General features: G+C 33.1%; 1 protein-coding gene and 1 long non-coding RNA gene across 3 annotated transcripts in view; one reads left to right on the top strand and one right to left on the bottom strand.

The window, feature by feature from the left end:
- Window positions 1-12,243, top strand: part of LOC145259137 (uncharacterized) — a 98,373-nt gene extending 86,130 nt beyond the window's left edge. Inside the window, exon 2 of the long non-coding RNA XR_013864130.1 lies at window positions 11,766-12,243. This is a non-coding gene — a long non-coding RNA (uncharacterized LOC145259137). The remainder of the gene's footprint in view (window positions 1-11,765) is intronic.
- The window catches only part of LOC145259121 (nucleolar protein 4-like), a 1,685,616-nt gene that overhangs the window by 649,411 nt on the left and 1,020,228 nt on the right, over window positions 1-15,977 (bottom strand). The gene's annotated exons all lie outside the window — the stretch shown is intronic.

The raw sequence follows: 15,977 nt of genomic DNA, 5'->3' as shown, positions 1-15,977 counted from the left end.
AAAAAAGGGAAAAACTATAAACAAAAAAATAAAAATAGAATGACGCCGAGAGATAGAGTGGAGAGGCAGCAGCTGGTTAGGCAAGTCACGTGAATTAATAGAACGTGCATAAGTTGCAACGAAAGTCGTTGAAGACGAACTAATGTCAGATAGGTTAACTGATTGCGTTTGTTGAGTGCAGATCTCTTAGAGTTTAGTGAGGAAAATCAGACAAAGGCAGGGGTGGAGAAAGACAATATAAGTGGTGCTTCTTACCTCAGCATTGGGTAGATAGACAAATCTGTGGAGGGATAAAAAAAACCCTGAGAGGTTGGTTTTACAGCTATCTTTACGCTTATTTTCTACAAACCTCCACGCTAAGATCAAAGTGTAACATCTGTTCTGTCTTTTGAAACCGACGCAATTTCATATATTATTTTATTTGAATCCTTAAATATGAGTTATTTCTATTGACTATGGAATACCTAATAAGAACGAAAACTTGGATTTATAAGACAAAAATATCCAATCTTGATCGCCCTCCGTGGCGCAGTGCGTAGAGGCGTTGAGTCTCTAGGGCTCCAGGTGAGCATTGTCTGAAGATATCAGTTTAAATCCTAGCCAAAGCAGGTCAGAGGATTAGTTGGCCAAAACGTGTTTTTTTTTTGTTTTTTTACAAGGCATCACCGCTTATGAAGGCCCTGCGGCTACTCGAAAATAAGGGTTAAAGAGTGTACAGTAATCAATTGGACACTATAGTAATCATTAGTAATGGGAATTCGGTAAATTTATTAACTTAAGTAAAACGGCTCATCAAAAGCTTGTTTACGTTGGACTTGAAGAAAACTATATTGTAGTCAGCGGGGAAGCAGGAAAACGGAAAACAGTTCCACAGGCGTGCAGTTCTAAGTAAGAAGCTTTGTTCATGGAATCTACGTTTAGGTTTAAGCAAAGATAAAAGTTGGGGGGGGGTAATTATTGATATTGTTTTCAGCTAGTCGAGTGTTTCTTGTGAAAGTTTGGCGAAGGGGACCATTGATTGAAACTCAGTCGAGCACTTGCCATGAAAATAACGATAAAGCAAAGACAAACTCTTTACATCTCTTCTGTAAGAAAGCGGTTGCATGGAAGAGAAAAGAACATCTACGAGCCTACGACGTTTATTTTGAACTCTAGCAAGGCAGGATAAGTCTTTTCTAGCAGCTGCTGCCCAGATGTGGCAACAGTACTCCATCCTTGGACGTACTTGGCTCTCATATAGATAGAGAATTGCATCAGCAGTGAGATATCTACTAGATCGATAGAAGGATCCCACCGTTTTCCCAGCGGAACAACACCTATGGAAGGCAGTAATTACTGAGGATACAGTAAAAAAACTCAGCATTCCTATCTCGTCGTGGTTAATCCACCGAAGAAGGCTAGGAGAATAGTGGGCCGAAACGTGGTAAACAACAACTACTATGAAGGTGAAGATAACCGTCCGCAAATAAATCAATGAAGCGATTTTTTTTTGTTCTCCAATCAATATTGCCCATTTTAAGGGGCTGAATTCCCTGACGTATCCTTAGTTTGATTTTTAGCACCTTATTTAAAACTGTTCGAAAGCATGGTACAGAGTCACCTTAATAATAACAACATACAACACCTTAGTGCGCATGTCTCTTAACATGATCCAAATTTTAAAAAAATCTTGTCGAATTTCGCCTCTTTAAAAACCTCTATGTGGTGAATTTTTGGAAAATTTCATATATATATATATATATAAGATAATTTTTGACGTTTTTTTCGTTAAGTTTTGAAAAACTTCATGTATAACTGAAATATATATTTTATTCTGTACGTTACTAATTACTCACGACCTATGTCGACCAAAAGCAACTCGGGGATAAAGTTAAATGAAATGGATGGATTGGAAGTTATGAAGAATATTGTAAAAGGATTGAAAATGATGAATGAAATGTAAAATATTTAATTTTTACGAGAAACATTTATAACAAGAATTGATGACGTCTAATATAAAAATGAATATTCTGCTGTCCACAGGGAAGCAATTATGAATTTAAGCTTTCATAAGGTTTGGAGTTCTTGTAAAAAAACTGTTTTCGTTAAGGAAGAAAACAGTTCTATGTACAGTTATAGCTAGATAAATTCTTTCTGCGTTCGAATATTTTATTAGAAAGAAAGCGAGAAATTGTAACTCACGCCCATATCATCCATGTAAATCTAATATATAAACGGCTGTCTGTCTGTCTCCATAATTCAAACTATCTCCTCCGAACCAAAATGTCGCACAGCGGCGCTAAGAGCCTCAAATAATAGGATTTTTGTTCTTTACAGACCGTTCTTTTATGGGTGTTTAGCCGATTAAAATAGTTTTCCAGGGGTTAAAAATGGGTCAAATCGAAAAAATCCAAATAAATTTTGTACATCCATCTTAGTTTATTATTAATTTTTAATCAGGTATAGTGGTAACGTCACGAGCGTGGAATGCTACAGTTTCGGTTTCGATTCCAATTATTAGCATCAAAATACTTTTTTTTTACTTTTGAAATCTCGACTCTATAATAATATATACGAAATCTGGACAAATTAAAATATCATATTTAAGCCTGTTTTATGCCCGGGCAAAGCCATGTACTCCATCCACCGCTAGTAATAATAAAATAGTCAGATTTGCATTATTTGAATTATTCGGACTAATGTTCTCATCTTGAATGTGTTTCTGTCAACAGTTCAGCCGATGTAAACTCCGATTTTTTTTAGATAACTTGTCGAATTCGTAAATCTTTATTTTTAACTCGGGAATCTGTATGGAATAACGTTTAGTTAATTAATTTTAATTCAATTAATTTGGCAAAAAATAAATCCATTGTATTTCAATCGCAAAGTAGGGAGCAGATGGTAGAAATTTACGCAGTAGAAAACATCTATACAAATCTACCTTGAATTTTTGCGTTGTGGGTTCATTTACTTCATTTAAATCATTTCGAAGATCTAGGGATTCTGATTCAAAAAGCAGCCTCCATTCAGTTCGGCGTTCAAGGGATTAAAGGTAAAACTTTGTGAGTCGGCTTTTATAAGAGCCGATAGATCTTGTGAGTCGGCTTTTATAAGAGCCGATAGATCTTGTGAGTCGGCTTTTATAAGAGCCGATAGATCTTGTGAGTCGGCTTTTATAAGAGCCGATAGATCTTGTGAGTCGGCTTTTATAAGAGCCGAAAGATCTTGTGAGTCGGCTTTTATAAGAGCCTATAGATCTTGTGAGTCGGCTTTTATAAGAGCCTATTGATCTTGTGAGTCGGCTTTTATAAGAGCCTATTGATCTTGTGAGTCGGCTTTTATAAGAACCTATTGATCTTGTGAGACGGCTTTTATAAGAGCCTATTGATCTTGTGAGTCGGCTTTTATAAGAGGCGATAGATCTTGTGAGTCGGCTTTTATAAAAGGCGATAGATCTTGTGAGTCGGTTTTTATAAGAGGCGATAGATCTTGTAAGTCAGCTTTTTAAAGAGCCGATAGATCTGGCACGGTTTTAGTGGCTTTCAACTTTCTCCAGATGAAGCATATCATGTATTAGATGCGGACAAGATGATGATTGGACACCATAATCTGACAGCAGACTGACGAGGAAGACATAAATACACTGCCCTGAATGTGGCAGATTTGAAGTACACTAGTAGGACTTCCATCAGCAAATGGTGTCACCAACGATCGAAATTGGGATATTCAACATTGCAGAAATCTTTATATACCCTGAACCAATTATCCAGTTTTAGACATTGTATAAACAGTGCGACTAAATTGAATAAAATAAATAATACACCGACAAGAATTATCTGCATTTACGTAACACTCTGAGCCGTCATATGACAAATATTTGACTAGTTAAAACTAGTTTTTCTTCGTGTTAGATAATTTTTGAACCTTAGATATCTAATGAATTATATATAATTTTTGATACGAGATTTGTATTTGTCATATAGAAATACATTAGAATGGCACTTTGTTTTTGTTTTCGTGTAATAAAAATAAACCAACTTTTTACTTTTTATCGGATACTTATTGCATCCACTGTATAATTGCGCAGATAGAAGTGGGGTTGAATTATTATTGGGGCAAGAGCAAAAGTGTGAAAAAGTAAGTACTATGTAAATGTATAAAATTAGCCTCATTTCAAGTATCATTACATGTGTGTGTATATGCGACGTGTGTGTGTGTGAAACATGCGTGTGTATGTGTATGCAATGTGTGTGTGTGTGTGTGATCGTAAAGCACTTCTCACATGCATCCATCTGCTCCATACAGCGAAATTTGTTTTCAGATTATTATTATTATTTTTTTTTTTTCAGATTAACATGTGCGTGTGTGTATTGGGGATGAATCGTACTTTAACGCATGTTTAAGTAAGCAAAATATACGCTTGCTTATTTCTTTCTGAACTACCCTTTTTAGCTGGCGGGCCAATAATTTAATGTTGTAATTCATCACGTGCCATGGCGAAGACTCATGATAATCGTTTGCAGATATGTCGAGTTCCTGTTCACACTTGAGCAAAACGCTGATTCATTGACCTGCTAGCTCAAAATTATGGATCAGAAAAAAGATAAATAAAAATTGTCACTTGTGTTTAATACATCTTCTACAACTGAGATTTTTTTAGCTGAATGCCTAGTACACGTCCCTCTCTGCAGTCTTCATAATTTGAGATGACGTGATAAAGAATTCAGTCAGATGTCATCAACATATCATGTTGTAGACGGTAAAATAATATTCTCATAAAGTGGCGTGTGTCGGGGGTCGTCTTAACGTCATCAAGTATCGATAAGCTACCACAAAATTTTGGAAATTATTAAATCAATGATTAAAAGTTCCCTGATTTAATAAAAATAATGGCGAACCTCATCAAAGGCAATCGGGCAGCCTCCTTTCACTAACTATTACCATCGAACTGTAGTCGCTCTCTTTCCCATCCTGGATATTAGACAACCGAAAAGATGTTGTCCAGTGATATGTTTTACTGTACTTAAGACGAAGTAGTTTCATTAACGTTGATTGGGACAATTTAAAACTAATTACGGACATGACCGAATTATCGATTGGCTTATCGGATAAATAACAGCGTCCGAGGTTGAGTGGATGCAGAGGCGGGGGGAGCGGTGATATGGTGACAAGATAGTGAAAGACTTGCCTTACTTAAGGTAAAAAAAATTGAAAGAAAAAGAAAGGGAATGAATAAGACATAAGCCATGCTAAAGAAACTAATAATTAAGAAGAGGGTGCAAAAGGAAAAAAACATAGAATAAGAGAAAGGAAGGAAGACTATAACAAAAGTAGGAAAAACAGTAAAAAGAAGGAAAGAAATAAGACATAAGCAAATATAGAAAAGACGGAAGAAAGTGTTTAAAGGTGAGAAAGAGAAGAAAAGGAAAAATAGATATAAACCCAGTGTATCTGCTTTTCGGCATATCAACCTTATTTAAACTATTGAATCACGTTCGATATTATTCCCATAAGGGTTCGCCCAGAGTAACCTGTAACCTTCTTCAACTTCATTTTCTCCAACTCCAGAATCGTCATGTCGAACGTGTGGAATCGGTACAAAATTTAAAATTGAATCTTTCAGTTCAACAACGCAGGTATATTGTTATCGTCCCGTCAGTCCTAGATATCAATTTTATTCTTAGTATCAGCTCTAGTGAGGATTGAATCATCAACTTTCAGAATGTAGAGATAATTGATAATTTAAGCATCTAATCAGTTTTGTCGCGGCTGTTACATCAGTTGATGATTTGTGACGGTATAGCATCCGTTTTCGGTTTGTTTAATGTTTAATATTTTATTTTTCTAAGATTAACACACATTATATGCATATTGAAGATCTAAAACTGTTTCCAAAATCATATTACAAATACAGAATAATAACAAAAAAATATATTGTATAGCTGTTTATTTCAGTTTCGAGCAGTGTTTATTTGGACCATTTCTGAAAACGGGAGCATCTTCAGAACAAACTTTTCAAAGGCAAGCAGTCAAAAATACAAATCCAATATATGCCCGAAGGCCACGAATTCCACCCGAATCAAAGAAAAAAACAACATATATATACAGTAAACCCCAGCAAATAGTCTTCCATATAAATTAATTTGACATCACAATGAAAATGATCTAAATCCAAAGGAGCGAATGGAGATATAAAAGAACCTTTCTTTTATTTATTTGTTGTTTTCTTTTTAGAAAAACCCTCTTGTAAAAAAGGAGAAATGATTTTAGATTACTTTTCTTCGACAAATAAAGGAATTATGTGCACAAGAAAGAACCATAGACATTTCGTAAATATCAATTACATTGAAAATCCTTAAATGTATTCAGTAGAAACATTAATCTATATATAACTTCACACACAGATTTTCGTATAATACGATTTATTGAGTATTTATAGAAGCAAACAGAGGAGATCCATTCCCAAAGTAATACATCCTATTTTAAACCAAAGAAAAGGTTGAAGAGCTACAAAGACAGGAGTGGCACCTTTAAAACGATATATGGTGATCTAAAATTATTTATTCGTCAGCGTTACTACCATTCTTAATGCAGTTTAGCCAGCGATAGAGTGGTGGCTGTACATGTGGGTGCAGAGCGGCTTTAGCGAATAAAAAATAATAGGAAACATTACTTTTGAAACAGCTATTGTATATATATATATATATATATATATATATATATATATATATATATATATGTGTGTGTGTGTGTGTGTGTGTGTGTGTTTGTGCGTGTGTTTGTGTGTGTGTGCATAGATATTATACACAGTCACGCATATGAAGAAAGTTTTGAAATGTTTATATACGAAAAGAGGAAGAATTCTAATTAAAGATAAGCTCGCAGAAGTGTGAACATTTAGATGTTTCATTTAAATTCTAGTTTCTCCGGAAGACTTAAAGTAGAACGTTATCTTCATTTTACAAAACCAATTATGTAAAAGAACAAGCGGCAACATCAGACAAAAGTAAAAAAAGTGAAAAAAAAAATGTTTGCGTTAAAGTCACAATTACGATAAACTAGAGTGCAGATATGGCTAAAAATTCTTGCGGGCCGAATAATATTCCACTTTTAAATCTCTCTTTCTCTCTATTTATTTCCTACCCAGCATCATCTGTATCTCTTACGTTTCCCTCCACATCACCAAGCTCTAATGCAAAATTGTTTTCAAAGAATTGATATCGTGCAAATCGAAAGCTTTCGATTTATATTCCGCGTCATTGTCGGTGAACAATGCTTCACCGGTATCTATGCTTGAACCCCATGTACATCGAAATTAACTTTCTATTAATCAATTATTCTCTATCTCACCTCTCTCTCCATCTCTCTCTCTCTCTCTCTCTCTCTCTCTCTCTCTCTCTGAATATCTTTTTATATTTATGTTACGCTTTCTATCACACATCACTCTCACTCTCTCTCTCTCTCTTTCTCTCTGAATATATTTTTATATTTATGTTACGCTTTCTATCACACATGACTCTCACTCTTACTCTCTCTCTCTCTCTCTCTCTCTCTCTCTCTCTCTCTCTCTCTCTCTCTCTGCTCATGTTTCACGTCCACAACTTGTAAAATGTAATTTCCCTTTCTAATCTGTCTGTATAAATATCGTTCTATCTACGTGCCAAATCTATATAGACATATCCGCCTTCTTTTCATTCTTTTTCTCATTATTTTATATATTAAGCATTTTTTGTGTCATTTCTTTTCAGCTATATCGTTTCTGTTTCTTAACATTCACCGACATTCATCTTCTATTTTACTGTTTTTCACAGACATATCCCTTTATTGTTTCTTGTTATTTTTTTTTATTAATCAAATTATCTAAGTATTTTAACTTTCTCGTTTTTTCTTCCTTGTACAACTTCCACATTTTTTGCCCGCATTAGTTTTGTGACTCTCTTCTTCTATCTCTATTTGGATGTGCTTTCTTCTATATCTTTCTTATTTTTTAGTTCCATCGTGTATTTTCTTCTCTAAACTGCTGTCCTTATCTATCTGTCTATCTATCTATCTTATCCTATTTCGCTTTATTTATTTCTCTTTCAAGATTAAGCAATAAATAATTCCAACATATATCGACAGAGCCCCGTCAGGGCGAAGTGTAAGTAGTCGTATTTTTTGAAAAATACTTAAGACGAAACACATCCCTACATATATAACAAAACTATTTGCATAAATAAAAACTGTACTTCATAGAAACATTGTATATATATATATATATATATATATATATATATATATATATATATATATATATATATATATATATATATATATATGAAGTACAGTTATATGTAGCAAATACATAAAGAGAGAGAGAAGGGGGGCTGGCATGATGGGTCACAAGAAACTATCATTTTCTCATTTTTATGAAAACTAAAAGATTCATAAATTAAAACGTAATAGTTAAGACTTTTTGCATAATTAAAAATTATGATTTTTATTACTTTTTTTATTATCCTTTATTCTAAGATATATTAAAACATTTCAAATCCAAATGTGTCTAAACATCCAGTGGCATATAAGATGCGTTCCCAAAATAATGCTACCTATTTTTATTTCGCCCGAGTGAATCAGAAAGCCTTGCAAATTGAATTGTGATGATGACTGAACTTATGCATTCATGACAGTTTCATCCCTGTTGCAGATATAGATATTTTTAAATTCTAAAAAAGCGACCTATGTCATGGAGGTGGGTCACAAGAGAGATGCGACATGGAATTTCTAGCAAGAGTATATTGAGAATAGTGGTGACTCGCAGTAAAACAAATTCCGGAACACAAAAGGTTACTCCTTTTAATGGAACTACTCCTGCTATCGTAGCTGTTATATGTTATTTAAAAATAGATTTTACTCGCATTAAAGTATCTACGAGGGGCATTCCAAAAGAACGACTCCCGTAGATACTTAAATATTTATTCAATGAAATATTAAGACTCATTAAAGCGAGTAAAAATGTGGCTTTTGTCAGATGTACCTCAATCCCAGAATGAGGGAATATTTCAGAATACTATTTGTACCATAAAATCAAACTAACAAACAAAAACTTTAAGAAACATTGCTTCAGTAAAGTTAGTGTGTTGCATGGAAATTCCTTGCGGGGTTCACACACGCATATCTCGGTGTAGCTTTATTGCCATATTTATTCATATACTTATATATATATATATATATATATGCGATAATATTTCCTCTTTAAATTCTTCAATTATACCAATGGACCATGCTATTTTCAAGTCTCTAAAAAAGCATTATACAATGAATGTAAAACAAAGGTTTTAATTTTTACTTTTATTTTTATTTTTTGGCGATCACTTTTAATAATTCTGTATGCTCATAAATTACAAATAAGTATTTCTATTTTTAGGATCTTTATCTACACTTAACCTTGACTAGACTCATAACTTTAATTAATCATTTATTATATATATTATTTTTTAATTGGAATTCATTATTGAGATGAGTATCATTTATATTAATTTATTTATTGCCGACTATTATTACTACCTGACGAAGGCCAGACGAATAGTTGGCCGAAACGTCGTGAAACAACAACTAATGAAAAGATGAGAATAATAGTCTGCAGTAAATAAGTTTATAATCATTTATTGTTATTTATATGCCAGTTATCCGTCGATTCGATGCTATATATCATATCCCCTTAATATTACATGTTTAGTATTTTGGTGTCCATTGTGCTGATGAGGAGATTGTATCTAAACGAACACGATATTGTCTCTGAAGCTATTGTACACTATACCTTTTGAATTGGTTCCATCGAATATGTGAATGAACAGATGCGAAGTTTATATATATATATTTAAATAAGGGAGTAGTCACCAACAATGTGTATTTGTTAACATCATTTTATTATTCCGTGTCTAGGTATTTTCATTGAGAATTATGTTTGGATCATTGTAATAATGTTTTTAAGTCATTGAAATCGTTTTTACGCGCGTTTCAGACGTTCTGTCAAGCGTCCTCGTCAGAATGAATAATAAACACTTACAAGCCTCCACCCCTTGGAAACACTTCAAATGAACTACGAAAATTGCCATTTTTACATCTCCAACACATTTGAAAATAATTTCTGACGAGGACGCTTCACAGAACGTCTGAAACGCGCGTAAAAACGATTTCAATGACTTAAAAACATTATTACAATGATCCAAACATAATTCTCAATGAAAAACCAAGACACGGAATAATAAAATAATGTAAAGAAATACACATTGTTGGTGACTACTCCCTTATTTAAATATACATCTTTCTTTCGTTGGAATTTCTTAAACCATTTTATATATATATATATATATATATATATATATATATATATATATAAAACAAAAAATTTCAAGTTAAAAACTGAATATATCTTCAAACCTAAAGCGAACAATAATGTTAAAATTAATATTTATAGGACAATCGTAGCCAGACGGAAAATACCAATATTCGAGGTAGAGCATAGATATAAGAAAATCAGTTAAAATTCTGTAAACTAAAATTTACAGAGATCAAATATATATATATACACACACATATATATATATATATATATATATATATATATTAAATAGAAATGTATAAGAGAAGAAATACAACTTTCTGTTACCTATGACTGTCATTGATCGGGTAATAAATTGTTTATTCGTATCAAAACCAAAAAGGAATAACAAGAATTTGATGAGAAAGTCAATGTACATTAATTCTATTTGTTTTCATCCATAGCATTCAGTGTTTTTGTTTGTTTTTTTTTAATGTTAGTCCCTCCCCCTTCCGATTTATTTTCTTGGCTTCTACTTCTGTCAAAGAAATAGAGTTTCAAACGTTCTATTCTGGCGAATCGAATTCCTGCGATATCGCACCACATTATTGGAGTTCAGACTCTAAACTCTTTAAACATCTGAACCGATGACAGAAAACCAAGCGGAAAAGACAAATCAGTTGTGTTTCTTTCGTTCTTTCATTTTCAAAATTCCTTTAGTCATTTTTCGTTAATTAGATATTGAATGATTTTAGTCTCTAATCTCTGTATATCATCTTGCAGTCTGTGTTTGATGAGCGCTCTCCTGGCGAGTTTTCAGTCGCAAACGTGGACCGTCATATAATAATAACAATAATAATACAAGAACGATAGCTACTCTGATAAGAAATTCAAAAACCAGTAAAGGTGTTAATAATTATAAAGGTTTTAACGATTAATAATCAGTAATTCTATTTCGATAAGATCCTCCCCGCATCTCTTTGTCTCACACACATACACACACACACACACATATATATATATATATATATATATATATATATATATATGTATATATATATAAATATATATATATTAATATATATATATTAGGTGTGTGTGTTTGTGAAAAAGTCCAAGAAAAAAAATTATACACAGGGAAAATAAAATAATACGAGAGATTTATCAGTTTCATTCTGATCAACGAGCGTCTTTTCTCTAGATTGCATTTCATACATCCTTTCTCTGTAAGATTTAATTTTATGATTTACTTTTCATAGACATTATATGCGTGTGTGTGTATATAATGGTAACAATATCTATACATACAGTTAAAACTACAAAACATGTATATAAACTCTTTCTCCCCTCACGCATATACACATGTACACGGGGATCATTAAGGACATAATGTTAATTTATTTGGCATAACGACTTTTAATAGAGATAAAAGCTTCCGTTTTTTTATACTTCTTTTTAACATAGAATTTAATTTCTTTTGCAGCTTCAAGGAAAACTTTGAGTGTTGCTGATTAAGAAAGATGGCCGATCAAGAAGCATACTCTACATGAGAACAGCGTTTGTTATAAAGGTTTTGTTTGATTAAGTGCTCACAAATGGAAGTTTATAGGAGAATCTAAACTATGTATGGTGCCAAATGTTTCAACTGACAAATATCTACAAACAAGAAGAACGGGGTAGTGTCGAGGACAAAAACAAGGCTGGGAGGTACGCAGTTTTAAAATCAAAAGTGCCGTGAGCGACTGGGTAAGACATCAGTCCAAAGATACTGTGGGAATAGGGAATCTTGTGGACAAATGTAAAAAAGTGTGCGACATTGCTGAGAGACTACGTTTAATTTTTTTTTAAAGTAAGCTTCTATTTCTATTAGACATCCTTTTTCCGAAAGATTCCCATTATTTATGGAATGACCGTTTTATGAAAAGTTAAATCAATAAACATGCAATGTAATGTAATGCAAATATTTGAAGGATTCTCTTTAGTGACGTTGCACTTGATTACTAGCTGTTTCAGCGTAATATGTTCTTTGTAAGAGTTAGACCTGAATAGGGTCAGCGGATTCCAGCTATAACTGAAAAGGCATGCAAACTATTTGTATCAGTAAAAAACTTTACTAAATAAATATACGTATTTGTCACACATACGCATATTATATATATACACATATATGTGTGTGTATAAATGTCTATCCAACTCATAGTCTTTAACACACTTTGGCATTATTGCAAATGAACACACTCCGCTGCATTACCCTCCCCACACACACAAAAAAAGCGTAATTAGTTTCAAATATTATGAAACCTTGAAGAAAAACAACGATTAATCCAAAATTTATGAGTTTCCCATATACATTTCAATTTAAATGATCTTCTATTTCCAGAACACTCAAAAGATTTAAGGCAAGAAATCATATTAATTTATTTTTTTATTTCGGACTATTATTCTCATCTTTATTAGTTGTTGTTTTTATCTTTATTTGTTGTTGTTTTTCACGACGTTTCGGCCAACTATTCCTCTGGCCTTCGTTATTAATATATGTAATGCTCATCTCAAAAATGAATTCCAATTAAGGAAGAATATACATACCAAGCAGTTAATCATATTTTGCTATGCGAAATACTTTTTTGTGTTTTCTTGTGGATTTGGATGTCTATCTTTGTAAGTGCTTATATTTCATGTGGTTTTACGAGGGGTATTTTTAAGGGCATGTAAAATGAGGCTCGAATTATTGATGGATTAACGGAATTTTTAAAGGAGTATTTCATTTTTGTCTTAAAAATAATTAATCTGTTTAATTTTTTAATATGAAATAATTTTATCAATCAGATTTACGTAGATACCCACTAAGCTAGTATTAATATCAATCTTGTCAAAGCAGACAATTCCGCTTTCAATAACAGCAAAAGTGCGAAAGACGAATAATCTCGCAGTTTAAATCCGACAAGCCTAATTTTCATAACACATAAATATATGAAAGAGCGAATAAGCATTAATGCTATCAAAATGAAAGAGAACACAACAAACACAGGTTTTTGAAAATAAAAGATAAGACAACGAAGCGCGGAAATATTCATTTAATGACTAATTTCTTAAAAGGTGTGAATTTTTGGAGAGGGAATTTCCAATATACGAGAAACTACGTTTAACAAATTTATAAATGATTCCACGCCATAAGAAACTAAGGTCTTGTTTTGACCAGGGGTTTAGAGAATATGCGCTGGGAATTATCTCATTCTCCAATTATCATGCTAATAAAAGAACGAGTTTAATTTCTCTACAAAGCAGCAGTTCTATTCTACCTCGATATATGATATCACAAATAAAATTTCCCTTAATACATATGAAACAATATAATCGCACAACACACAATTAATTATTCACACATTTTTTCATATTAATACGATGTATGCATTTCATTTTGAAATTCATAAAGTGTAACAATTTGTAAACATACTTTTTGCATTAGTCGTATCTTTATTATTATATCATCCTTATTATTATTATTATTATTTATTATTATTATTTATTATTATTATTATTATTATTTTTGTTCATTAACTTCACTGTTGTGATGTTTTACGTAGTTTTGTTTTCACTCAAGAGCAGAAGTTTACATTGAAACTAATGAGCATAGTCAAATAGTCAATGAGATGAAAAGAGCCTGGCATAGTGATGTTTGCTCTGCCAAGCAGAATTGACTTCTGGAGTACGGTAATGTTGTGGGAGTTCAACAGCGTCTTAAGATCATCTTCAGTTGACAAGATGAAAGGCTTTTTTTTTATTCTACAGCCTTGCAATCTTTAGCCTCAGTTTTTTATAGTTTCGCAGACTCTCATGTTTTTTCCTTGTAAAATTGATATCGTTTAGGCAAGCCACATCAATAATTTTGCAATCATTGGTCCTTTGGTTCACAAATACAATATTCGGTTTTCTGTGTGATATCTCTCGGTCACCCTGAAACATGAAATCCCAGAGAATCTTAACGTTCTCATTTTCCAGTACGTCTTCCGGATAATGTTTGAACCACTTATCTGTCACTTAGATTCAAAACTTTTGGCACAAGCTACTATGTAGAGTTGCACATATTTTGTCATAGCGACGTTTTGAACAAGAGTAGAACAAGTACTAACAATGTGTGACACTGTTTTAAGAGTTACAGCCTGCACTTATGAGAACAGTCCTTCCCAAAGACGTGTCTACTGATTGCATTTGCATTTAGTGCGTAATCCCGAGATGAAATATGAGATTTTCTGTATCCCTTTTCAAGTCACCTTCAGACAGAAAATTCCACGTGGCCAGACATTTTTGACTGACCATGAAACTTCATTCTTAGCAACTCGGTCAACGTTTCAACCTCCTTTTTTTTCGTTGTACATCTGCTTATCTTTCAGTGATTTTTTTTTCATCTAGCTCACTTTTCACTGTTGCTGCAAGGAACACGTCATGATTGGTAGCTAAGTAGTAGTGCACATTTCTGAACTTACTTAAGACATTCCACAATCCAAATTAGTCCTTTCTCCTTTTTTCATTCTTGTGATGAACAACCGAGTACATAAGCATTTGGGTGAAGTGCTCAATATTTGACTGACAATTTCTTTTGTCTTTATTCACTTATTTCATTTTTTCCTGTGTCCATCCGACAAAACTGCTTTGTACCGAATTAGAGAGTTGGTGGCTGAGAACAAGTTCCTACCATTCAATGGAGATTTCAGGAGCAGGTTGAGTCTCTTCTTTTGTCTTTTTTTTTTTTTTTTTTGTCTTATCTTATTTCATAGCAGAGCATCATCTCAAGTTCAAGGACCCTACAAGTACTCGTAGTATTCTTCAGCAGGATTTCTTAATATTTTACCATTTAGCAAATTTCTTTTATGGGCCTATTTTATTAGCGTGTCCACGGAGTGCTGTATTGAGTTTAAATATACAGGGTGGTCGTTAGCAAAGCGGGAAATTTGTAGGTCAGCTTAGATCATGAAGAAAATGCGCGATTGCCATTTTTGGATTGGTTATTTTGTTGTCGAGCTTGGATTTCTAGGTTAAGACGCTGCCGTGAAGTACACGGACGACATTTTGAGTATCTATGCGTATAATATGACATTGATCTTTGAAAAACTTTGTAAAAATTATTCTTTGTGAAAATAAATCGTTGTTTGAAAATGTTCCCGAATTTCTAGCGACCATCCTGTATTATTTTGAATTTGTGGGCATGCTGAACTTTTGTAAGGCCAGGTATTCTCGTGTCAGACGAATGACGGACCGAAAAAGAAATCGATGAACGTGTCTAGTAGCGAATTTTAACTAAATGTGTTTATATAAGAAAGACAGTCAAACATGATAGCATTAATAATTCGAATTTGATATTTAAAAGTGCTACCTGGCGTTACAAGTCATTGTTTATATGCATACATATAATACATTTGGGTTGTGATAAAAGCCTTTTCCGTTCTCCCCACCGGTAGGGGAAATTCTTCTAAGACTAAAACAATTTAAATAAATTCTGAGAATCTCTTTCTAAAGACGCTAGATTCGGGCAAAATTTAATTTTGTCTAATTCCGTCCTCCTGGGTACTCAACTAAATCGTCCTTAGCCTTTTGGCTAAGATCAAAGTATAGTATCTGCCCTGACGTTACGCTTCATATTATTCTGGATTCAGTTAGTGTAGGGAAAATGCTTCGAGACCTGGGCAATTCAAAGTCT

The sequence above is a fragment of the Euprymna scolopes genome, chromosome 3 (genome assembly GCF_053919585.1).
Source record: "Euprymna scolopes isolate OS-2025 chromosome 3, ASM5391958v1, whole genome shotgun sequence".
Classification (NCBI taxonomy): Eukaryota; Metazoa; Mollusca; class Cephalopoda; order Sepiida; family Sepiolidae; genus Euprymna; species Euprymna scolopes.
Note: the sequence above shows the minus strand (reverse complement) of the source record. Positions and strands in the feature narration are given on the sequence as shown.